This window comes from Taudactylus pleione, unplaced genomic scaffold, assembly GCF_031769625.1.
Source record: "Taudactylus pleione unplaced genomic scaffold, aTauple2 ptg000085l, whole genome shotgun sequence".
Classification (NCBI taxonomy): Eukaryota; Metazoa; Chordata; class Amphibia; order Anura; family Myobatrachidae; genus Taudactylus; species Taudactylus pleione.
The window spans coordinates 5,027,682-5,051,000 of record NW_028284487.1 but is presented as its reverse complement, the minus strand read 5'-3'; the positions used below and the strand labels follow the sequence as shown (position 1 = coordinate 5,051,000).

General features: G+C 33.8%; 30 non-coding genes across 30 annotated transcripts; all 30 read right to left on the bottom strand.

Moving 5' to 3' along the window:
* Positions 1-208: 208 nt before the first annotated feature.
* On the bottom strand, positions 209-290 carry TRNAS-CGA (transfer RNA serine (anticodon CGA)). The gene has a single exon. It is a non-coding gene; the product is annotated as a tRNA-Ser (tRNA).
* Positions 291-1,495: 1,205 nt separating this feature from the next.
* Positions 1,496-1,577, bottom strand: TRNAS-CGA (transfer RNA serine (anticodon CGA)). Its single transcript has one exon. It is a non-coding gene; the product is annotated as a tRNA-Ser (tRNA).
* Positions 1,578-2,816: 1,239 nt separating this feature from the next.
* Positions 2,817-2,898, bottom strand: TRNAS-CGA (transfer RNA serine (anticodon CGA)). Its single transcript has one exon. It is a non-coding gene; the product is annotated as a tRNA-Ser (tRNA).
* Positions 2,899-4,103: 1,205 nt separating this feature from the next.
* On the bottom strand, positions 4,104-4,185 carry TRNAS-CGA (transfer RNA serine (anticodon CGA)). Its single transcript has one exon. It is a non-coding gene; the product is annotated as a tRNA-Ser (tRNA).
* Positions 4,186-5,422: 1,237 nt separating this feature from the next.
* TRNAS-UGA (transfer RNA serine (anticodon UGA)) lies at positions 5,423-5,504 on the bottom strand. The gene has a single exon. It is a non-coding gene; the product is annotated as a tRNA-Ser (tRNA).
* Positions 5,505-5,711: 207 nt separating this feature from the next.
* TRNAS-UGA (transfer RNA serine (anticodon UGA)) lies at positions 5,712-5,793 on the bottom strand. The gene has a single exon. It is a non-coding gene; the product is annotated as a tRNA-Ser (tRNA).
* Positions 5,794-6,740: 947 nt separating this feature from the next.
* On the bottom strand, positions 6,741-6,822 carry TRNAS-CGA (transfer RNA serine (anticodon CGA)). The gene has a single exon. It is a non-coding gene; the product is annotated as a tRNA-Ser (tRNA).
* A 207-nt stretch (positions 6,823-7,029) lies between these two features.
* Positions 7,030-7,111, bottom strand: TRNAS-UGA (transfer RNA serine (anticodon UGA)). Its single transcript has one exon. It is a non-coding gene; the product is annotated as a tRNA-Ser (tRNA).
* Positions 7,112-8,059: 948 nt separating this feature from the next.
* Positions 8,060-8,141, bottom strand: TRNAS-CGA (transfer RNA serine (anticodon CGA)). The gene has a single exon. It is a non-coding gene; the product is annotated as a tRNA-Ser (tRNA).
* Positions 8,142-8,348: 207 nt separating this feature from the next.
* TRNAS-UGA (transfer RNA serine (anticodon UGA)) lies at positions 8,349-8,430 on the bottom strand. The gene has a single exon. It is a non-coding gene; the product is annotated as a tRNA-Ser (tRNA).
* Positions 8,431-9,378: 948 nt separating this feature from the next.
* On the bottom strand, positions 9,379-9,460 carry TRNAS-UGA (transfer RNA serine (anticodon UGA)). Its single transcript has one exon. It is a non-coding gene; the product is annotated as a tRNA-Ser (tRNA).
* A 207-nt stretch (positions 9,461-9,667) lies between these two features.
* Positions 9,668-9,749, bottom strand: TRNAS-UGA (transfer RNA serine (anticodon UGA)). The gene has a single exon. It is a non-coding gene; the product is annotated as a tRNA-Ser (tRNA).
* A 947-nt stretch (positions 9,750-10,696) lies between these two features.
* TRNAS-CGA (transfer RNA serine (anticodon CGA)) lies at positions 10,697-10,778 on the bottom strand. Its single transcript has one exon. It is a non-coding gene; the product is annotated as a tRNA-Ser (tRNA).
* Positions 10,779-12,015: 1,237 nt separating this feature from the next.
* On the bottom strand, positions 12,016-12,097 carry TRNAS-UGA (transfer RNA serine (anticodon UGA)). Its single transcript has one exon. It is a non-coding gene; the product is annotated as a tRNA-Ser (tRNA).
* A 207-nt stretch (positions 12,098-12,304) lies between these two features.
* Positions 12,305-12,386, bottom strand: TRNAS-UGA (transfer RNA serine (anticodon UGA)). Its single transcript has one exon. It is a non-coding gene; the product is annotated as a tRNA-Ser (tRNA).
* Positions 12,387-13,333: 947 nt separating this feature from the next.
* TRNAS-CGA (transfer RNA serine (anticodon CGA)) lies at positions 13,334-13,415 on the bottom strand. The gene has a single exon. It is a non-coding gene; the product is annotated as a tRNA-Ser (tRNA).
* Positions 13,416-14,652: 1,237 nt separating this feature from the next.
* TRNAS-CGA (transfer RNA serine (anticodon CGA)) lies at positions 14,653-14,734 on the bottom strand. Its single transcript has one exon. It is a non-coding gene; the product is annotated as a tRNA-Ser (tRNA).
* Positions 14,735-14,941: 207 nt separating this feature from the next.
* Positions 14,942-15,020, bottom strand: TRNAS-UGA (transfer RNA serine (anticodon UGA)). Its single transcript has one exon. It is a non-coding gene; the product is annotated as a tRNA-Ser (tRNA).
* Positions 15,021-15,968: 948 nt separating this feature from the next.
* Positions 15,969-16,050, bottom strand: TRNAS-CGA (transfer RNA serine (anticodon CGA)). The gene has a single exon. It is a non-coding gene; the product is annotated as a tRNA-Ser (tRNA).
* Positions 16,051-16,257: 207 nt separating this feature from the next.
* Positions 16,258-16,339, bottom strand: TRNAS-UGA (transfer RNA serine (anticodon UGA)). Its single transcript has one exon. It is a non-coding gene; the product is annotated as a tRNA-Ser (tRNA).
* Positions 16,340-17,286: 947 nt separating this feature from the next.
* TRNAS-CGA (transfer RNA serine (anticodon CGA)) lies at positions 17,287-17,368 on the bottom strand. The gene has a single exon. It is a non-coding gene; the product is annotated as a tRNA-Ser (tRNA).
* A 207-nt stretch (positions 17,369-17,575) lies between these two features.
* Positions 17,576-17,657, bottom strand: TRNAS-UGA (transfer RNA serine (anticodon UGA)). The gene has a single exon. It is a non-coding gene; the product is annotated as a tRNA-Ser (tRNA).
* Positions 17,658-18,605: 948 nt separating this feature from the next.
* Positions 18,606-18,687, bottom strand: TRNAL-CAA (transfer RNA leucine (anticodon CAA)). The gene has a single exon. It is a non-coding gene; the product is annotated as a tRNA-Leu (tRNA).
* Positions 18,688-18,894: 207 nt separating this feature from the next.
* On the bottom strand, positions 18,895-18,976 carry TRNAS-UGA (transfer RNA serine (anticodon UGA)). The gene has a single exon. It is a non-coding gene; the product is annotated as a tRNA-Ser (tRNA).
* A 947-nt stretch (positions 18,977-19,923) lies between these two features.
* TRNAS-CGA (transfer RNA serine (anticodon CGA)) lies at positions 19,924-20,005 on the bottom strand. Its single transcript has one exon. It is a non-coding gene; the product is annotated as a tRNA-Ser (tRNA).
* Positions 20,006-20,212: 207 nt separating this feature from the next.
* TRNAS-UGA (transfer RNA serine (anticodon UGA)) lies at positions 20,213-20,294 on the bottom strand. The gene has a single exon. It is a non-coding gene; the product is annotated as a tRNA-Ser (tRNA).
* A 947-nt stretch (positions 20,295-21,241) lies between these two features.
* TRNAS-CGA (transfer RNA serine (anticodon CGA)) lies at positions 21,242-21,323 on the bottom strand. Its single transcript has one exon. It is a non-coding gene; the product is annotated as a tRNA-Ser (tRNA).
* A 207-nt stretch (positions 21,324-21,530) lies between these two features.
* On the bottom strand, positions 21,531-21,612 carry TRNAS-UGA (transfer RNA serine (anticodon UGA)). Its single transcript has one exon. It is a non-coding gene; the product is annotated as a tRNA-Ser (tRNA).
* Positions 21,613-22,560: 948 nt separating this feature from the next.
* TRNAL-CAA (transfer RNA leucine (anticodon CAA)) lies at positions 22,561-22,642 on the bottom strand. The gene has a single exon. It is a non-coding gene; the product is annotated as a tRNA-Leu (tRNA).
* A 207-nt stretch (positions 22,643-22,849) lies between these two features.
* Positions 22,850-22,931, bottom strand: TRNAS-UGA (transfer RNA serine (anticodon UGA)). The gene has a single exon. It is a non-coding gene; the product is annotated as a tRNA-Ser (tRNA).
* Positions 22,932-23,319: the final 388 nt, after the last annotated feature.

The window sequence follows — 23,319 nt, the reverse complement described above, 5'->3', positions numbered from 1 at the left end:
GAGATGGTTTAATGACATGTTCCTAAAATGCAGGAAGAGCCTCACTGTCTGAGATCACGTGCTTCAAAAAGCAGTCCATTGTGAAATAGGATGCAGGTGAAGGTGATTTAGGATGAGACAGTTACATTGTTCAACATAACATATTTTGCTTTTCTACATCTTAAATGCATATTGTGTTTTTAAAATAAGTTTGAAAAGCAAAACGTAACGTAGCTGGCAGGATTTTAACCTGAGCAGGGAAACCCCAATGGATTTCGAGTCAATCGCCTTAACCACTCGGCCACAACTACTGGCACGTTGATTTTGTGATGAGCTTCTGTGGAAAAATAATTGCTTTCCATTTCATGATTGTCATTTAAAACCTGTTGCAATTTCTATTTGGTGGCTGCTATATTAATAGACAAACTATGTGAAATATAAAAGCTAGTATAGTTTCCTAGAAAATAAAGGAGTCAAGGAAGTATGATCTCTGTTTTTGACATGCTCGAAAAGCAAGACGTAGCTGGCAGGATTTGAACCATCGCCTTAACCACTCGGCCACAGCTACTTCTATACCACTACCTGACATTACCTGGAGTACAAAATAATTTATTATCGTTCTGTTTATTTAATTGGTCCCATGCTTATTTAATGTGGAATTAGCACACCTGCCACTGCACAATCATAAATTTGTTTATTAACATGCATTTTCTCTCATCATTCATTTCATCTCTGCAGATCTCTCAAGATCAAATTTTGCATTCTTTAGTGGCAGTATGGACATTGTGAAAGGCACACCATAGGATTCTGCAAATGTATATGTGAAATAATTAGTTCATAACATCAAGGCTGCAAACTAGGATTAAATCAGGATTAGGATACAATGGTGAGTATGATGGTTTCCAAAAAATATTGATTTTAATTTTTCAATTACTGTTTATGTTTTAAAAAGAAACAGCTCATGTCAGTGTTATAGAGATATATTTAAGATTAACTTTAAGATGGGAAAGATTTCCTGAGCTTGGTGGCAATTGTTGATTATGATGAAGATGATAATATGTTCTGGAATGATCAAATAAACTTTGTTATGTATCTTGCAAAGTGGCTGATGGAAATAATTGCAATACATTCACGGTAATTCCACAGATAGCACTACAGTTTTGTGATATTTGAAAGTATCTGATATGCACATTTCTACCTAGTGCTGCTGATTTGTTAATTAAAAGTTTAGTTGTTATTAACAAAACTAATTTTAACTCAGATCTACACATAAATAACCATTACATCATGAAACAGTAAAAAAAAATTGGAGATGGTTTAATGACATGTTCCTAAAATGCAGGAAGAGCCTCACTGTCTGAGATCACGTGCTTCAAAAAGCAGTCCATTGTGAAATAGGATGCAGGTGAAGGTGATTTAGGATGAGACAGTTACATTGTTCAACATAACATATTTTGCTTTTCTACATCTTAAATGCATATTGTGTTTTTAAATAAGTTTGAAAAGCAAAATGTAACGTAGCTGGCAGGATTTTAACCTGCGCGGGGAAACCCCAATGAATTTCGAGTCCATCGCCTTAACCACTCGGCCACAACTACCTGCACGTTGATTTTGTGATGAGCTTCTGTAGAAAAATAATTGCTTTCCATTTCATGATTGTCATTTAAAACCTGTTGCAATTTCTATTTGGTAGCTGCTATATTAATAGTCAAACTATGGGAAATATAAAAGCTAGTATAGTTTCCTAGAAAATAAATGAGTCAAGGAAGTATGATCTCTGTTTTTGACATTCTCGAAAAGTAAGACATAGCTGGCAGTATTTGAACCTGCGCGGGGAAACCCCAATGGATTTCAAGTCCATCCCCTTAACAACTCGGCCACAACTACTTCTATACCACTACCAGACATTACCTGGAGTACAAAATAATTTATTATCGTTCTGTTTATTTCATTGGTCCCATGCTTATTTAATGTAGAATTAGCACACCTGCCACTGCACAATCATAAATTTGTTTATTAACATGCATTTTCTCTCATCATTCATTTCATCTCTGCAGATCTCTCAAGATCAAATTTTGCATTCTTTAGTTGCAGTATGGATATTGTGAAAGGCACATCATAGGATTCTGCAAATGTATATGTGAAATAATTAGTTCATAACATCAAGGCTGCAAACTAGGATTAAATCAGGATTAGGATACAATGGTGAGTATGATGGTTTCCAAAAAATATTGATTTAAATTTTTCAATTACTGTTTATGTTTTAAAAAGAAACAGCTCATGTCAGTGTTATAGAGATATATTTAAGATTAACTTTAAGATGGGAAAGATTTCCTGAGCTTGGTGGCAATTGTTGATTATGATGAAGATGATAATATGTTCTGGAATGAACAAATAAACTTTGTTATGTATCTTACAATGTGGCTGATGGAAATAATTGCAATACATTCACTGTAATTCCACAGATAGCACTACAGTTTTGTGATATTTGAAAGTATCTGATATGCACATTTCTACCTAGTGCTGCTGATTTGTTAATTAAAAGTTTAGTTGTTATTAACAAAACTAATTTTAACTCAGATCTACACATAAATAACCATTACATCATGAAACAGTAAAAAAAAATTTGGAGATGGTTTAATGACATGTTCCTAAAATGCAGGAAGAGCCTCACTGTCTGAGATCACGTGCTTCAAAAAGCAGTCCATTGTGAAATAGGATGCAGGTGAAGGTGATTTAGGATGAGACAGTTACATTGTTCAACATAACATATTTTGCTTTTCTACATCTTAAATGCATATTGTGTTTTTAAAATAAGTTTGAAAAGCAAAACGTAAAGTAGCTGGCAGGATTTTAACCTGAGCAGGGAAACCCCAATGGATTTCGAGTCAATCGCCTTAACCACTCGGCCACAACTACTGGCACGTTGATTTTGTGATGAGCTTCTGTGGAAAAATAATTGCTTTCCATTTCATGATTGTCATTTAAAACCTGTTGCAATTTCTATTTGGTGGCTGCTATATTAATAGACAAACTATGTGAAATATAAAAGCTAGTATAGTTTCCTAGAAAATAAAGGAGTCAAGGAAGTATGATCTCTGTTTTTGACATGCTCGAAAAGCAAGACGTAGCTGGCAGGATTTGAACCATCGCCTTAACCACTCGGCCACAGCTACTTCTATACCACTACCTGACATTACCTGGAGTACAAAATAATTTATTATCGTTCTGTTTATTTAATTGGTCCCATGCTTATTTAATGTGGAATTAGCACACCTGCCACTGCACAATCATAAATTTGTTTATTAACATGCATTTTCTCTCATCATTCATTTCATCTCTGCAGATCTCTCAAGATCAAATTTTGCATTCTTTAGTGGCAGTATGGACATTGTGAAAGGCACACCATAGGATTCTGCAAATGTATATGTGAAATAATTAGTTCATAACATCAAGGCTGCAAACTAGGATTAAATCAGGATTAGGATACAATGGTGAGTATGATGGTTTCCAAAAAATATTGATTTTAATTTTTCAATTACTGTTTATGTTTTAAAAAGAATCAGCTCATGTCAGTGTTATAGAGATATATTTAAGATTAACTTTAAGATGGGAAAGATTTCCTGAGCTTGGTGGCAATTGTTGATTATGATGAAGATGATAATATGTTCTGGAATGATCAAATAAACTTTGTTATGTATCTTGCAAAGTGGCTGATGGAAATAATTGCAATACATTCACGGTAATTCCACAGATAGCACTACAGTTTTGTGATATTTGAAAGTATCTGATATGCACATTTCTACCTAGTGCTGCTGATTTGTTAATTAAAAGTTTAGTTGTTATTAACAAAACTAATTTTAACTCAGATCTACACATAAATAACCATTACATCATGAAACAGTAAAAAAAAATTGGAGATGGTTTAATGACATGTTCCTAAAATGCAGGAAGAGCCTCACTGTCTGAGATCACGTGCTTCAAAAAGCAGTCCATTGTGAAATAGGATGCAGGTGAAGGTGATTTAGGATGAGACAGTTACATTGTTCAACATAACATATTTTGCTTTTCTACATCTTAAATGCATATTGTGTTTTTAAATAAGTTTGAAAAGCAAAATGTAACGTAGCTGGCAGGATTTTAACCTGCGCGGGGAAACCCCAATGAATTTCGAGTCCATCGCCTTAACCACTCGGCCACAACTACCTGCACGTTGATTTTGTGATGAGCTTCTGTAGAAAAATAATTGCTTTCCATTTCATGATTGTCATTTAAAACCTGTTGCAATTTCTATTTGGTAGCTGCTATATTAATAGTCAAACTATGGGAAATATAAAAGCTAGTATAGTTTCCTAGAAAATAAATGAGTCAAGGAAGTATGATCTCTGTTTTTGACATTCTCGAAAAGTAAGACATAGCTGGCAGTATTTGAACCTGCGCGGGGAAACCCCAATGGATTTCAAGTCCATCCCCTTAACAACTCGGCCACAACTACTTCTATACCACTACCTGACATTACCTGGAGTACAAAATAATTTATTATCGTTCTGTTTATTTCAATGGTCCCATGCTTATTTAATGTGGAATTAGCACACCTGCCACTGCACAATCATAAATTTGTTTATTAACATGCATTTTCTCTCATCATTCATTTCATCTCTGCAGATCTCTCAAGATCAAATTTTGCATTCTTTAGTGGCAGTATGGATATTGTGAAAGGCACATCATAGGATTCTGCAAATGTATATGTGAAATAATTAGTTCATAACATCAAGGCTGCAAACTAGGATTAAATCAGGATTAGGATACAATGGTGAGTATGATGGTTTCCACAAAATATTGATTTTAATTTTTCAATTACTGTTTATGTTTTAAAAAGAAACAGCTCATGTCAGTGTTATAGAGATATATTTAAGATTAACTTTAAGATGGGAAAGATTTCCTGAGCTTGGTGGCAATTGTTGATTATGATGAAGATGATAATATGTTCTGGAATGAACAAATAAACTTTGTTATGTATCTTACAAAGTGGCTGATGGAAATAATTGCAATACATTCACTGTAATTCCACAGATAGCACTACAGTTTTGTGATATTTGAAAGTATCTGATATGCACATTTCTACCTAGTGCTGCTGATTTGTTAATTAAAAGTTTAGTTGTTATTAACAAAACTAATTTTAACTCAGATCTACACATAAATAACCATTACATCATGAAACAGTAAAAAAAAATTGGAGATGGTTTAATGACATGTTCCTAAAATGCAGGAAGAGCCTCACTGTCTGAGATCACGTGCTTCAAAAAGCAGTCCATTGTGAAATAGGATGCAGGTGAAGGTGATTTAGGATGAGACAGTTACATTGTTCAACATAACATATTTTGCTTTTCTACATCTTAAATGCATATTGTGTTTTTAAATAAGTTTGAAAAGCAAAATGTAACGTAGCTGGCAGGATTTGAACCTGCACAGGGAAACCCCAATGGATTTCAAGTCCATCGCCTTAACCACTCGGCCACAACTACCTGCACGTTGATTTTGTGATGAGCTTCTGTGGAAAAATAATTGCTTTCCATTTCATAATTGTCATTTAAAACCTGTTGCAATTTCTATTTGGTAGCTGCTATATTAATAGTCAAACTATGGGAAATATAATAGCTAGTATAGTTTCCTAGAAAATAAATGAGTCAAGGAAGTATGATCTCTGTTTTTGACATGCTCGAAAAGCAATACGTAGCTGGCAGGATTTGAACCTGCGCGGGGAAACCCCAATGGATTTCAAGTCCATCGCCTTAACCACTCGGCCACAACTACTTCTATACCACTACCAGACATTACCTGGAGTCCAAAATAATTTATTATCGTTCTGTTTATTTCATTGGTCCCATGCTTATTTATTATAGAATTAGCACACCTGCCACTGCACAATCATAAATTTGTTTATTAACATGCATTTTCTCTCATCATTCATTTAATCTCTGCAGATCTCTCATGATCAAATTTTGCATTCTTTAGTGGCAGTATGGATATTGTGAAAGGCACATCATAGGATTCTGCAAATGTATATGTGAAATAATTAGTTCATAACATCAAGGCTGCAAACTAGGATTAAATCAGGATTAGGATACAATGGTGAGTATGATGGTTTCCAAAAAATATTGATTTAATTTTTCAATTACTGTTTATGTTTTAAAAAGAAACAGCTCATGTCAGTGTTATAGAGATATATTTAAGATTAACTTTAAGATGTGAAAGATTTCCTGAGCTTGGTGGCAATTGTTGATTATGATGAAGATGATAATATGTTCTGGAATGAACAAATAAACTTTGTAATGTTTCTTACAATGTGGCTGATGGAAATAATTGCAATACATTCACTGTAATTCCACAGATAGCACTACAGTTTTGTGATATTTGAAAGTATCTGATATGCACATTTCTACCTAGTGCTGCTGATTTGTTAATTAAAAGTTTAGTTGTTATTAACAAAACTAATTTTAACTCAGATCTACACATAAATAACCATTACATCATGAAACAGTAAAAAAAAATTGGAGATGGTTTAATGACATGTTCCTAAAATGCAGGAAGAGCCTCACTGTCTGAGATCACGTGCTTCAAAAAGCAGTCCATTGTGAAATAGGATGCAGGTGAAGGTGATTTAGGATGAGACAGTTACATTGTTCAACATAACATATTTTGCTTTTCTACATCTTAAATGCATATTGTGTTTTTAAATAAGTTTGAAAAGCAAAATGTAACATAGCTGGCAGGATTTTAACCTGCGCGGGGAAACCCCAATGAATTTCGAGTCCATCGCCTTAACCACTCGGCCACAACTACCTGCACGTTGATTTTGTGATGAGCTTCTGTAGAAAAATAATTGCTTTCCATTTCATGATTGTCATTTAAAACCTGTTGCAATTTCTATTTGGTAGCTGCTATATTAATAGACAAACTATGGGAAATATAATAGCTAGCATAGTTTCCTAGAAAATAAATGAGTCAAGGAAGTATGATCTCTGTTTTTGACATGCTCGAAAAGCAAGACGTAGCTGGCAGGATTTGAACCTGCGCGGGGAAACCCCAATGGATTTCAAGTCCATTGCCTTAACCACTCGGCCAAAACTACTTCTATACAACTATCAGACATTACCTGGAGTACAAAATAATTTATTATCGTTCTGTTTATTTCATTGGTCCCATGCTTATTTAATGTAGAATTAGCACACCTGCCTCTGCACAATCATAAATTTGTTTATTAACATGCATTTTCTCTCATCATTCATTTCATCTCTGCAGATCTCTCAAGATCAAATTTTGCATTCTTTAGTGGCAGTATGGATATTGTGAAAGGCACATCATAGGATTCTGCAAATGTATATGTGAAATAATTAGTTCATAACATCAAGGCTGCAAACTAGGATTAAATCAGGATTAGGATACAATGGTGAGTATGATGGTTTCCAAAAAATATTGATTTTAATTTTTCAATTACTGTTTATGTTTTAAAAAGAAACAGCTCATGTCAGTGTTATAGAGATATATTTAAGATTAACTTTAAGATGGGAAAGATTTCCTGAGCTTGGTGGCAATTGTTGATTATGATGAAGATGATAATATGTTCTGGAATGAACAAATAAACTTTGTTATGTATCTTACAAAGTGGCTGATGGAAATAATTGCAATACATTCACTGTAATTCCACAGATAGCACTACAGTTTTGTGATATTTGAAAGTATCTGATATGCACATTTCTACCTAGTGCTGCTGATTTGTTAATTAAAAGTTTAGTTGTTATTAACAAAACTAATTTTAACTCAGATCTACACATAAATAACCATTACATCATGAAACAGTAAAAAAAAATTGGAGATGGTTTAATGACATGTTCCTAAAATGCAGGAAGAGCCTCACTGTCTGAGATCACGTGCTTCAAAAAGCAGTCCATTGTGAAATAGGATGCAGGTGAAGGTGATTTAGGATGAGACAGTTACATTGTTCAACATAACATATTTTGCTTTTCTACATCTTAAATGCATATTGTGTTTTTAAATAAGTTTGAAAAGCAAAATGTAACATAGCTGGCAGGATTTTAACCTGCGCGGGGAAACCCCAATGAATTTCGAGTCCATCGCCTTAACCACTCGGCCACAACTACCTGCACGTTGATTTTGTGATGAGCTTCTGTAGAAAAATAATTGCTTTCCATTTCATGATTGTCATTTAAAACCTGTTGCAATTTCTATTTGGTAGCTGCTATATTAATAGACAAACTATGGGAAATATAATAGCTAGCATAGTTTCCTAGAAAATAAATGAGTCAAGGAAGTATGATCTCTGTTTTTGACATGCTCGAAAAGCAAGACGTAGCTGGCAGGATTTGAACCTGCGCGGGGAAACCCCAATGGATTTCAAGTCCATTGCCTTAACCACTCGGCCAAAACTACTTCTATACAACTATCAGACATTACCTGGAGTACAAAATAATTTATTATCGTTCTGTTTATTTCATTGGTCCCATGCTTATTTAATGTAGAATTAGCACACCTGCCTCTGCACAATCATAAATTTGTTTATTAACATGCATTTTCTCTCATCATTCATTTCATCTCTGCAGATCTCTCAAGATCAAATTTTGCATTCTTTAGTGGCAGTATGGATATTGTGAAAGGCACATCATAGGATTCTGCAAATGTATATGTGAAATAATTAGTTCATAACATCAAGGCTGCAAACTAGGATTAAATCAGGATTAGGATACAATGGTGAGTATGATGGTTTCCAAAAAATATTGATTTTAATTTTTCAATTACTGTTTATGTTTTAAAAAGAAACAGCTCATGTCAGTGTTATAGAGATATATTTAAGATTAACTTTAAGATGGGAAAGATTTCCTGAGCTTGGTGGCAATTGTTGATTATGATGAAGATGATAATATGTTCTGGAATGAACAAATAAACTTTGTTATGTATCTTACAAAGTGGCTGATGGAAATAATTGCAATACATTCACTGTAATTCCACAGATAGCACTACAGTTTTGTGATATTTGAAAGTATCTGATATGCACATTTCTACCTAGTGCTGCTGATTTGTTAATTAAAAGTTTAGTTGTTATTAACAAAACTAATTTTAACTCAGATCTACACATAAATAACCATTACATCATGAAACAGTAAAAAAAAATTGGAGATGGTTTAATGACATGTTCCTAAAATGCAGGAAGAGCCTCACTGTCTGAGATCACGTGCTTCAAAAAGCAGTCCATTGTGAAATAGGATGCAGGTGAAGGTGATTTAGGATGAGACAGTTACATTGTTCAACATAACATATTTTGCTTTTCTACATCTTAAATGCATATTGTGTTTTTAAATAAGTTTGAAAAGCAAAATGTAACATAGCTGGCAGGATTTGAACCTGCACAGGGAAACCCCAATGGATTTCAAGTCCATCGCCTTAACCACTCGGCCACAACTACTTGCACGTTGATTTTGTGATGAGCTTCTGTGGAAAAATAATTGCTTTCCATTTCATAATTGTCATTTAAAACCTGTTGCAATTTCTATTTGGTAGCTGCTATATTAATAGTCAAACTATGGGAAATATAATAGCTAGTATAGTTTCCTAGAAAATAGATGAGTCAAGGAAGTATGATCTCTGTTTTTGACATGCTCGAAAAGCAATACGTAGCTGGCAGGATTTGAACCTGCGCGGGGAAACCACAATGGATTTCAAGTCCATCGCCTTAACCACTCGGCCACAACTACTTCTATACCACTACCAGACATTACCTGGAGTCCAAAATAATTTATTATCGTTCTGTTTATTTCATTGGTCCCATGCTTATTTAATGTAGAATTAGCACACCTGCCACTGCACAATCATAAATTTGTTTATTAACATGCATTTTCTCTCATCATTCATTTAATCTCTGCAGATCTCTCATGATCAAATTTTGCATTCTTTAGTGGCAGTATGGATATTGTGAAAGGCACATCATAGGATTCTGCAAATGTATATGTGAAATAATTAGTTCATAACATCAAGGCTGCAAACTAGGATTAAATCAGGATTAGGATACAATGGTGAGTATGATGGTTTCCAAAAAATATTGATTTAATTTTTCAATTACTGTTTATGTTTTAAAAAGAAACAGCTCATGTCAGTGTTATAGAGATATATTTAAGATTAACTTTAAGATGGGAAAGATTTCCTGAGCTTGGTGGCAATTGTTGATTATGATGAAGATGATAATATGTTCTGGAATGAACAAATAAACTTTGTTATGTTTCTTACAATGTGGCTGATGGAAATAATTGCAATACATTCACTGTAATTCCACAGATAGCACTACAGTTTTGTGATATTTGAAAGTATCTGATATGCACATTTCTACCTAGTGCTGCTGATTTGTTAATTAAAAGTTTAGTTGTTATTAACAAAACTAATTTTAACTCAGATCTACACATAAATAACCATTACATCATGAAACAGTAAAAAAAAATTGGAGATGGTTTAATGACATGTTCCTAAAATGCAGGAAGAGCCTCACTGTCTGAGATCACGTGCTTCAAAAAGCAGTCCATTGTGAAATAGGATGCAGGTGAAGGTGATTTAGGATGAGACAGTTACATTGTTCAACATAACATATTTTGCTTTTCTACATCTTAAATGCATATTGTGTTTTTAAATAAGTTTGAAAAGCAAAATGTAACGTAGCTGGCAGGATTTTAACCTGCGCGGGGAAACCCCAATGAATTTCGAGTCCATCGCCTTAACCACTCGGCCACAACTACCTGCACGTTGATTTTGTGATGAGCTTCTGTAGAAAAATAATTGCTTTCCATTTCATGATTGTCATTTAAAACCTGTTGCAATTTCTATTTGGTAGCTGCTATATTAATAGTCAAACTATGGGAAATATAAAAGCTAGTATAGTTTCCTAGAAAATAAATGAGTCAAGGAAGTATGATCTCTGTTTTTGACATTCTCGAAAAGTAAGACATAGCTGGCAGTATTTGAACCTGCGCGGGGAAACCCCAATGGATTTCAAGTCCATCCCCTTAACAACTCGGCCACAACTACTTCTATACCACTACCTGACATTACCTGGAGTACAAAATAATTTATTATCGTTCTGTTTATTTCAATGGTCCCATGCTTATTTAATGTGGAATTAGCACACCTGCCACTGCACAATCATAAATTTGTTTATTAACATGCATTTTCTCTCATCATTCATTTCATCTCTGCAGATCTCTCAAGATCAAATTTTGCATTCTTTAGTGGCAGTATGGATATTGTGAAAGGCACATCATAGGATTCTGCAAATGTATATGTGAAATAATTAGTTCATAACATCAAGGCTGCAAACTAGGATTAAATCAGGATTAGGATACAATGGTGAGTATGATGGTTTCCAAAAAATATTGATTTTAATTTTTCAATTACTGTTTATGTTTTAAAAAGAAACAGCTCATGTCAGTGTTATAGAGATATATTTAAGATTAACTTTAAGATGGGAAAGATTTCCTGAGCTTGGTGGCAATTGTTGATTATGATGAAGATGATAATATGTTCTGGAATGAACAAATAAACTTTGTTATGTATCTTACAAAGTGGCTGATGGAAATAATTGCAATACATTCACTGTAATTCCACAGATAGCACTACAGTTTTGTGATATTTGAAAGTATCTGATATGCACATTTCTACCTAGTGCTGCTGATTTGTTAATTAAAAGTTTAGTTGTTATTAACAAAACTAATTTTAACTCAGATCTACACATAAATAACCATTACATCATGAAACAGTAAAAAAAAATTGGAGATGGTTTAATGACATGTTCCTAAAATGCAGGAAGAGCCTCACTGTCTGAGATCACGTGCTTCAAAAAGCAGTCCATTGTGAAATAGGATGCAGGTGAAGGTGATTTAGGATGAGACAGTTACATTGTTCAACATAACATATTTTGCTTTTCTACATCTTAAATGCATATTGTGTTTTTAAATAAGTTTGAAAAGCAAAATGTAACGTAGCTGGCAGGATTTGAACCTGCACAGGGAAACCCCAATGGATTTCAAGTCCATCGCCTTAACCACTCGGCCACAACTACCTGCACGTTGATTTTGTGATGAGCTTCTGTGGAAAAATAATTGCTTTCCATTTCATAATTGTCATTTAAAACCTGTTGCAATTTCTATTTGGTAGCTGCTATATTAATAGTCAAACTATGGGAAATATAATAGCTAGTATAGTTTCCTAGAAAATAGATGAGTCAAGGAAGTATGATCTCTGTTTTTGACATGCTCGAAAAGCAATACGTAGCTGGCAGGATTTGAACCTGCGCGGGGAAACCCCAATGGATTTCAAGTCCATCGCCTTAACCACTCGGCCACAACTACTTCTATACCACTACCAGACATTACCTGGAGTCCAAAATAATTTATTATCGTTCTGTTTATTTCATTGGTCCCATGCTTATTTAATGTAGAATTAGCACACCTGCCACTGCACAATCATAAATTTGTTTATTAACATGCATTTTCTCTCATCATTCATTTAATCTCTGCAGATCTCTCATGATCAAATTTTGCATTCTTTAGTGGCAGTATGGATATTGTGAAAGGCACATCATAGGATTCTGCAAATGTATATGTGAAATAATTAGTTCATAACATCAAGGCTGCAAACTAGGATTAAATCAGGATTAGGATACAATGGTGAGTATGATGGTTTCCAAAAAATATTGATTTAATTTTTCAATTACTGTTTATGTTTTAAAAAGAAACAGCTCATGTCAGTGTTATAGAGATATATTTAAGATTAACTTTAAGATGGGAAAGATTTCCTGAGCTTGGTGGCAATTGTTGATTATGATGAAGATGATAATATGTTCTGGAATGAACAAATAAACTTTGTTATGTTTCTTACAATGTGGCTGATGGAAATAATTGCAATACATTCACTGTAATTCCACAGATAGCACTACAGTTTTGTGATATTTGAAAGTATCTGATATGCACATTTCTACCTAGTGCTGCTGATTTGTTAATTAAAAGTTTAGTTGTTATTAACAAAACTAATTTTAACTCAGATCTACACATAAATAACCATTACATCATGAAACAGTAAAAAAAAATTGGAGATGGTTTAATGACATGTTCCTAAAATGCAGGAAGAGCCTCACTGTCTGAGATCACGTGCTTCAAAAAGCAGTCCATTGTGAAATAGGATGCAGGTGAAGGTGATTTAGGATGAGACAGTTACATTGTTCAACATAACATATTTTGCTTTTCTACATCTTAAATGCATATTGTGTTTTTAAATAAGTTTGAAAAGCAAAATGTAACATAGCTGGCAGGATTTTAACCTGCGCGGGGAAACCCCAATGGATTTCGAGTCCATCGCCTTAACCACTCGGCCACAACTACCTGCACGTTGATTTTGTGATGAGCTTCTGTAGAAAAATAATTGCTTTCCATTTCATGATTGTCATTTAAAACCTGTTGCAATTTCTATTTGGTAGCTGCTATATTAATAGTCAAACTATGGGAAATATAAAAGCTAGTATAGTTTCCTAGAAAATAAATGAGTCAAGGAAGTATGATCTCTGTTTTTGACATTCTCGAAAAGTAAGACATAGCTGGCAGTATTTGAACCTGCGCGGGGAAACCCCAATGGATTTCAAGTCCATCCCCTTAACAACTCGGCCACAACTACTTCTATACCACTACCTGACATTACCTGGAGTACAAAATAATTTATTATCGTTCTGTTTATTTCAATGGTCCCATGCTTATTTAATGTGGAATTAGCACACCTGCCACTGCACAATCATAAATTTGTTTATTAACATGCATTTTCTCTCATCATTCATTTCATCTCTGCAGATCTCTCAAGATCAAATTTTGCATTCTTTAGTGGCAGTATGGATATTGTGAAAGGCACATCATAGGATTCTGCAAATGTATATGTGAAATAATTAGTTCATAACATCAAGGCTGCAAACTAGGATTAAATCAGGATTAGGATACAATGGTGAGTATGATGGTTTCCAAAAAATATTGATTTTAATTTTTCAATTACTGTTTATGTTTTAAAAAGAAACAGCTCATGTCAGTGTTATAGAGATATATTTAAGATTAACTTTAAGATGGGAAAGATTTCCTGAGCTTGGTGGCAATTGTTGATTATGATGAAGATGATAATATGTTCTGGAATGAACAAATAAACTTTGTTATGTATCTTACAAAGTGGCTGATGGAAATAATTGCAATACATTCACTGTAATTCCACAGATAGCACTACAGTTTTGTGATATTTGAAAGTATCTGATATGCACATTTCTACCTAGTGCTGCTGATTTGTTAATTAAAAGTTTAGTTGTTATTAACAAAACTAATTTTAACTCAGATCTACACATAAATAACCATTACATCATGAAACAGTAAAAAAAAATTGGAGATGGTTTAATGACATGTTCCTAAAATGCAGGAAGAGCCTCACTGTCTGAGATCACGTGCTTCAAAAAGCAGTCCATTGTGAAATAGGATGCAGGTGAAGGTGATTTAGGATGAGACAGTTACATTGTTCAACATAACATATTTTGCTTTTCTACATCTTAAATGCATATTGTGTTTTTAAATAAGTTTGAAAAGCAAAATGTAACATAGCTGGCAGGATTTTAACCTGCGCGGGGAAACCCCAATGGATTTCGAGTCCATCGCCTTAACCACTCGGCCACAACTACCTGCACGTTGATTTTGTGATGAGCTTCTGTAGAAAAATAATTGCTTTCCATTTCATGATTGTCATTTAAAACCTGTTGCAATTTCTATTTGGTAGCTGCTATATTAATAGACAAACTATGGGAAATATAATAGCTAGCATAGTTTCCTAGAAAATAAATGAGTCAAGGAAGTATGATCTCTGTTTTTGACATGCTCGAAAAGCAAGACGTAGCTGGCAGGATTTGAACCTGCGCGAAACCCCAATGGATTTCAAGTCCATTGCCTTAACCACTCGGCCACAACTACTTCTATACAACTATCAGACATTACCTGGAGTACAAAATAATTTATTATCGTTCTGTTTATTTCATTGGTCCCATGCTTATTTAATGTAGAATTAGCACACCTGCCTCTGCACAATCATAAATTTGTTTATTAACATGCATTTTCTCTCATCATTCATTTCATCTCTGCAGATCTCTCAAGATCAAATTTTGCATTCTTTAGTGGCAGTATGGATATTGTGAAAGGCACATCATAGGATTCTGCAAATGTATATGTGAAATTATTAGTTCATAACATCAAGGCTGCAAACTAGGATTAAATCAGGATTAGGATACAATGGTGAGTATGATGGTTTCCAAAAAATATTGATTTTAATTTTTCAATTACTGTTTATGTTTTAAAAAGAAACAGCTCATGTCAGTGTTATAGAGATATATTTAAGATTAACTTTAAGATGGGAAAGATTTCCTGAGCTTGGTGGCAATTGTTGATTATGATGAAGATGATAATATGTTCTGGAATGAACAAATAAACTTTGTTATGAATCTTACAATGTCGCTGATGGAAATAATTGCAATACATTCACTGTAATTCCACAGATAGCACTACAGTTTTGTGATATTTGAAAGTATCTGATATGCACATTTCTACCTAGTGCTGCTGATTTGTTAATTAAAAGTTTAGTTGTTATTAACAATACTAATTTTAACTCAGATCTACACATAAATAACCATTACATCATGAAACAGTAAAAAAAAATTGGAGATGGTTTAATGACATGTTCCTAAAATGCAGGAAGAGCCTCACTGTCTGAGATCACGTGCTTCAAAAAGCAGTCCATTGTGAAATAGGATGCAGGTGAAGGTGATTTAGGATGAGACAGTTACATTGTTCAACATAACATATTTTGCTTTTCTACATCTTAAATGCATATTGTGTTTTTAAATAAGTTTGAAAAGCAAAATGTAACGTAGCTGGCAGAATTTGAACCTGCACAGGGAAACCCCAATGGATTTCGAGTCCATCGCCTTAACCACTCGGCCACAACTACCTGCACGTTGATTTTGTGATGAGCTTCTGTGGAAAAATAATTGCTTTCCATTTCATAATTGTCATTTAAAACCTGTTGCAATTTCTATTTGGTAGCTGCTATATTAATAGTCAAACTATGGGAAATATAATAGCTAGTATAGTTTCCTAGAAAATAAATGAGTCAAGGAAGTATGATCTCTGTTTTTGACATGCTCGAAAAGCAATACGTAGCTGGCAGGATTTGAACCTGCGCGGGGAAACCCCAATGGATTTCAAGTCCATCGCCTTAACCACTCGGCCACAACTACTTCTATACCACTACCAGACATTACCTGGAGTCCAAAATAATTTATTATCGTTCTGTTTATTTCATTGGTCCCATGCTTATTTAATGTAGAATTAGCACACCTGCCACTGCACAATCATAAATTTGTTTATTAACATGCATTTTCTCTCATCATTCATTTAATCTCTGCAGATCTCTCATGATCAAATTTTGCATTCTTTAGTGGCAGTATGGATATTGTGAAAGGCACATCATAGGATTCTGCAAATGTATATGTGAAATAATTAGTTCATAACATCAAGGCTGCAAACTAGGATTAAATCAGGATTAGGATACAATGGTGAGTATGATGGTTTCCAAATAATATTGAATTAATTTTTCAATTACTGTTTATGTTTTAAAAAGAAACAGCTCATGTCAGTGTTATAGAGATATATTTAAGATTAACTTTAAGATGGGAAAGATTTCCTGAGCTTGGTGGCAATTGTTGATTATGATGAAGATGATAATATGTTCTGGAATGAACAAATAAACTTTGTTATGTTTCTTACAATGTGGCTGATGGAAATAATTGCAATACATTCACTGTAATTCCACAGATAGCACTACAGTTTTGTGATATTTGAAAGTATCTGATATGCACATTTCTACCTAGTGCTGCTGATTTGTTAATTAAAAGTTTAGTTGTTATTAACAAAACTAATTTTAACTCAGATCTACACATAAATAACCATTACATCATGAAACAGTAAAAAAAAATTGGAGATGGTTTAATGACATGTTCCTAAAATGCAGGAAGAGCCTCACTGTCTGAGATCACGTGCTTCAAAAAGCAGTCCATTGTGAAATAGGATGCAGGTGAAGGTGATTTAGGATGAGACAGTTACATTGTTCAACATAACATATTTTGCTTTTCTACATCTTAAATGCATATTGTGTTTTTAAATAAGTTTGAAAAGCAAAATGTAACATAGCTGGCAGGATTTTAACCTGCGCGGGGAAACCCCAATGAATTTCGAGTCCATCGCCTTAACCACTCGGCCACAACTACCTGCACGTTGATTTTGTGATGAGCTTCTGTAGAAAAATAATTGCTTTCCATTTCATGATTGTCATTTAAAACCTGTTGCAATTTCTATTTGGTAGCTGCTATATTAATAGACAAACTATGGGAAATATAATAGCTAGCATAGTTTCCTAGAAAATAAATGAGTCAAGGAAGTATGATCTCTGTTTTTGACATGCTCGAAAAGCAAGACGTAGCTGGCAGGATTTGAACCTGCGCGGGGAAACCCCAATGGATTTCAAGTCCATTGCCTTAACCACTCGGCCACAACTACTTCTATACAACTATCAGACATTACCTGGAGTACAAAATAATTTATTATCGTTCTGTTTATTTCATTGGTCCCATGCTTATTTAATGTAGAATTAGCACACCTGCCTCTGCACAATCATAAATTTGTTTATTAACATGCATTTTCTCTCATCATTAATTTCATCTCTGCAGATCTCTCAAGATCAAATTTTGCATTCTTTAGTGGCAGTATGGATATTGTGAAAGGCACATCATAGGATTCTGCAAATGTATATGTGAAATTATTAGTTCATAACATCAAGGCTGCAAACTAGGATTAAATCAGGATTAGGATACAATGGTGAGTATGATGGTTTCCAAAAAATATTGATTTTAATTTTTCAATTACTGTTTATGTTTTAAAAAGAAACAGCTCATGTCAGTGTTATAGAGATATATTTAAGATTAACTTTAAGATGGGAAAGATTTCCTGAGCTTGGTGGCAATTGTTGATTATGATGAAGATGATAATATGTTCTGGAATGAACAAATAAACTTTGTTATGAATCTTACAATGTCGCTGATGGAAATAATTGCAATACATTCACTGTAATTCCACAGATAGCACTACAGTTTTGTGATATTTGAAAGTATCTGATATGCACATTTCTACCTAGTGCTGCTGATTTGTTAATTAAAAGTTTAGTTGTTATTAACAAAACTAATTTTAACTCAGATCTACACATAAATAACCATTACATCATGAAACAGTAAAAAAAAATTGGAGATGGTTTAATGACATGTTCCTAAAATGCAGGAAGAGCCTCACTGTCTGAGATCACGTGCTTCAAAAAGCAGTCCATTGTGAAATAGGATGCAGGTGAAGGTGATTTAGGATGAGACAGTTACATTGTTCAACATAACATATTTTGCTTTTCTACATCTTAAATGCATATTGTGTTTTTAAATAAGTTTGAAAAGCAAAATGTAATGTAGCTGGCAGGATTTTAACCTGTGTGGGGAAACCCCAATGGATTTTGAGTCCATCGCCTTAACCACTCGGCCACAACTACCTGCACATTGATTTTGTGAAGAGCTTCTGTAGAAAAATAATTGCTTTCCATTTCATGATTGTCATTTAAAACCTGTTGCAATTTCTATTTGGTAGCTGCTATATTAATAGACAAACTATGGGAAATATAATAGCTAGTATAGTTTCCTAGAAAATAAAGGAGTCAAGGAAGTATGATCTCTGTTTTTGACATGCTCGAAAAGCAAGACGTAGCTGGCAGGATTTGAACCTGCACGGGGAAACCCCAATGGATTTCAAGTCCATCGCCTTAACCACTCAGCCACAACTACTTCTATACCACGACCAGACATTACCTGGAGTACAAAATAATTTATTATCGTTCTGTTTATTTCATTGGTCCCATGCTTATTTAATGTAGAATTAGCACACCTGCCACTGCACAATCATAAATTTGTTTATTAACATGCATTTTATCTCATCATTCATTTCATCTCTGCAGATCTCTCAAGATCAAATTTTGCATTCTTTAGTGGCAGTATGGATATTGTGAAAGGCACATCATAGGATTCTGCAAATGTATATGTGAAATAATTAGTTCATAACATCAAGGCTGCAAACTAGGATTAAATCAGGATTAGGATACAATGGTGAGTATGATGGTTTCCAAAAAATATTGATTTAATTTTTCAATTACTGTTTATGTTTTAAAAAGAAACAGCTCATGTCAGTGTTATAGAGATATATTTAAGATTAACTTTAAGATGGGAAAGATTTCCTGAGCTTGGTGGCAATTGTTGATTATGATGAAGATGATAATATGTTCTGGAATGAACAAATAAACTTTGTTATGAATCTTACAATGTCGCTGATGGAAATAATTGCAATACATTCACTGTAATTCCACAGATAGCACTACAGTTTTGTGATATTTGAAAGTATCTGATATGCACATTTCTACCTAGTGCTGCTGATTTGTTAATTAAAAGTTTAGTTGTTATTAACAATACTAATTTTAACTCAGATCTACACATAAATAACCATTACATCATGAAACAGTAAAAAAAAATTGGAGATGGTTTAATGACATGTTCCTAAAATGCAGGAAGAGCCTCACTGTCTGAGATCACGTGCTTCAAAAAGCAGTCCATTGTGAAATAGGATGCAGGTGAAGGTGATTTAGGATGAGACAGTTACATTGTTCAACATAACATATTTTGCTTTTCTACATCTTAAATGCATATTGTGTTTTTAAATAAGTTTGAAAAGCAAAATGTAACGTAGCTGGCAGAATTTGAACCTGCACAGGGAAACCCCAATGGATTTCGAGTCCATCGCCTTAACCACTCGGCCACAACTACCTGCACGTTGATTTTGTGATGAGCTTCTGTGGAAAAATAATTGCTTTCCATTTCATAATTGTCATTTAAAACCTGTTGCAATTTCTATTTGGTAGCTGCTATATTAATAGTCAAACTATGGGAAATATAATAGCTAGTATAGTTTCCTAGAAAATAAATGAGTCAAGGAAGTATGATCTCTGTTTTTGACATGCTCGAAAAGCAATACGTAGCTGGCAGGATTTGAACCTGCGCGGGGAAACCCCAATGGATTTCAAGTCCATCGCCTTAACCACTCGGCCACAACTACTTCTATACCACTACCAGACATTACCTGGAGTCCAAAATAATTTATTATCGTTCTGTTTATTTCATTGGTCCCATGCTTATTTAATGTAGAATTAGCACACCTGCCACTGCACAATCATAAATTTGTTTATTAACATGCATTTTCTCTCATCATTCATTTAATCTCTGCAGATCTCTCATGATCAAATTTTGCATTCTTTAGTGGCAGTATGGATATTGTGAAAGGCACATCATAGGATTCTGCAAATGTATATGTGAAATAATTAGTTCATAACATCAAGGCTGCAAACTAGGATTAAATCAGGATTAGGATACAATGGTGAGTATGATGGTTTCCAAATAATATTGAATTAATTTTTCAATTACTGTTTATGTTTTAAAAAGAAACAGCTCATGTCAGTGTTATAGAGATATATTTAAGATTAACTTTAAGATGGGAAAGATTTCCTGAACTTGGTGGCAATTGTTGATTATGATGAAGATGATAATATGTTCTGGAATGAACAAATAAACTTTGTTATGTTTCTTACAATGTGGCTGATGGAAATAATTGCAATACATTCACTGTAATTCCACAGATAGCACTACAGTTTTGTGATATTTGAAAGTATCTGATATGCACATTTCTACCTAGTGCTGCTGATTTGTTAATTAAAAGTTTAGTTGTTATTAACAAAACTAATTTTAACTCAGATCTACACATAAATAACCATTACATCATGAAACAGTAAAAAAAAATTGGAGATGGTTTAATGACATGTTCCTAAAATGCAGGAAGAGCCTCACTGTCTGAGATCACGTGCTTCAAAAAGCAGTCCATTGTGAAATAGGATGCAGGTGAAGGTGATTTAGGATGAGACAGTTACATTGTTCAACATAACATATTTTGCTTTTCTACATCTTAAATGCATATTGTGTTTTTAAATAAGTTTGAAAAGCAAAATGTAACATAGCTGGCAGGATTTTAACCTGCGCGGGGAAACCCCAATGAATTTCGAGTCCATCGCCTTAACCACTCGGCCACAACTACCTGCACGTTGATTTTGTGATGAGCTTCTGTAGAAAAATAATTGCTTTCCATTTCATGATTGTCATTTAAAACCTGTTGCAATTTCTATTTGGTAGCTGCTATATTAATAGACAAACTATGGGAAATATAATAGCTAGCATAGTTTCCTAGAAAATAAATGAGTCAAGGAAGTATGATCTCTGTTTTTGACATGCTCGAAAAGCAAGACGTAGCTGGCAGGATTTGAACCTGCGCGGGGAAACCCCAATGGATTTCAAGTCCATTGCCTTAACCACTCGGCCACAACTACTTCTATACAACTATCAGACATTACCTGGAGTACAAAATAATTTATTATCGTTCTGTTTATTTCATTGGTCCCATGCTTATTTAATGTAGAATTAGCACACCTGCCTCTGCACAATCATAAATTTGTTTATTAACATGCATTTTCTCTCATCATTAATTTCATCTCTGCAGATCTCTCAAGATCAAATTTTGCATTCTTTAGTGGCAGTATGGATATTGTGAAAGGCACATCATAGGATTCTGCAAATGTATATGTGAAATTATTAGTTCATAACATCAAGGCTGCAAACTAGGATTAAATCAGGATTAGGATACAATGGTGAGTATGATGGTTTCCAAAAAATATTGATTTTAATTTTTCAATTACTGTTTATGTTTTAAAAAGAAACAGCTCATGTCAGTGTTATAGAGATATATTTAAGATTAACTTTAAGATGGGAAAGATTTCCTGAGCTTGGTGGCAATTGTTGATTATGATGAAGATGATAATATGTTCTGGAATGAACAAATAAACTTTGTTATGAATCTTACAATGTCGCTGATGGAAATAATTGCAATACATTCACTGTAATTCCACAGATAGCACTACAGTTTTGTGATATTTGAAAGTATCTGATATGCACATTTCTACCTAGTGCTGCTGATTTGTTAATTAAAAGTTTAGTTGTTATTAACAAAACTAATTTTAACTCAGATCTACACATAAATAACCATTACATCATGAAACAGTAAAAAAAAATTGGAGATGGTTTAATGACATGTTCCTAAAATGCAGGAAGAGCCTCACTGTCTGAGATCACGTGCTTCAAAAAGCAGTCCATTGTGAAATAGGATGCAGGTGAAGGTGATTTAGGATGAGACAGTTACATTGTTCAACATAACATATTTTGCTTTTCTACATCTTAAATGCATATTGTGTTTTTAAATAAGTTTGAAAAGCAAAATGTAATGTAGCTGGCAGGATTTTAACCTGTGTGGGGAAACCCCAATGGATTTTGAGTCCATCGCCTTAACCACTCGGCCACAACTACCTGCACATTGATTTTGTGAAGAGCTTCTGTAGAAAAATAATTGCTTTCCATTTCATGATTGTCATTTAAAACCTGTTGCAATTTCTATTTGGTAGCTGCTATATTAATAGACAAACTATGGGAAATATAATAGCTAGTATAGTTTCCTAGAAAATAAAGGAGTCAAGGAAGTATGATCTCTGTTTTTGACATGCTCGAAAAGCAAGACGTAGCTGGCAGGATTTGAACCTGCACGGGGAAACCCCAATGGATTTCAAGTCCATCGCCTTAACCACTCAGCCACAACTACTTCTATACCACGACCAGACATTACCTGGAGTACAAAATAATTTATTATCGTTCTGTTTATTTCATTGGTCCCATGCTTATTTAATGTAGAATTAGCACACCTGCCACTGCACAATCATAAATTTGTTTATTAACATGCATTTTATCTCATCATTCATTTCATCTCTGCAGATCTCTCAAGATCAAATTTTGCATTCTTTAGTGGCAGTATGGATATTGTGAAAGGCACATCATAGGATTCTGCAAATGTATATGTGAAATAATTAGTTCATAACATCAAGGCTGCAAACTAGGATTAAATCAGGATTAGGATACAATGGTGAGTATGATGGTTTCCAAAAAATATTGATTTAATTTTTCAATTACTGTTTATGTTTTAAAAAGAAACA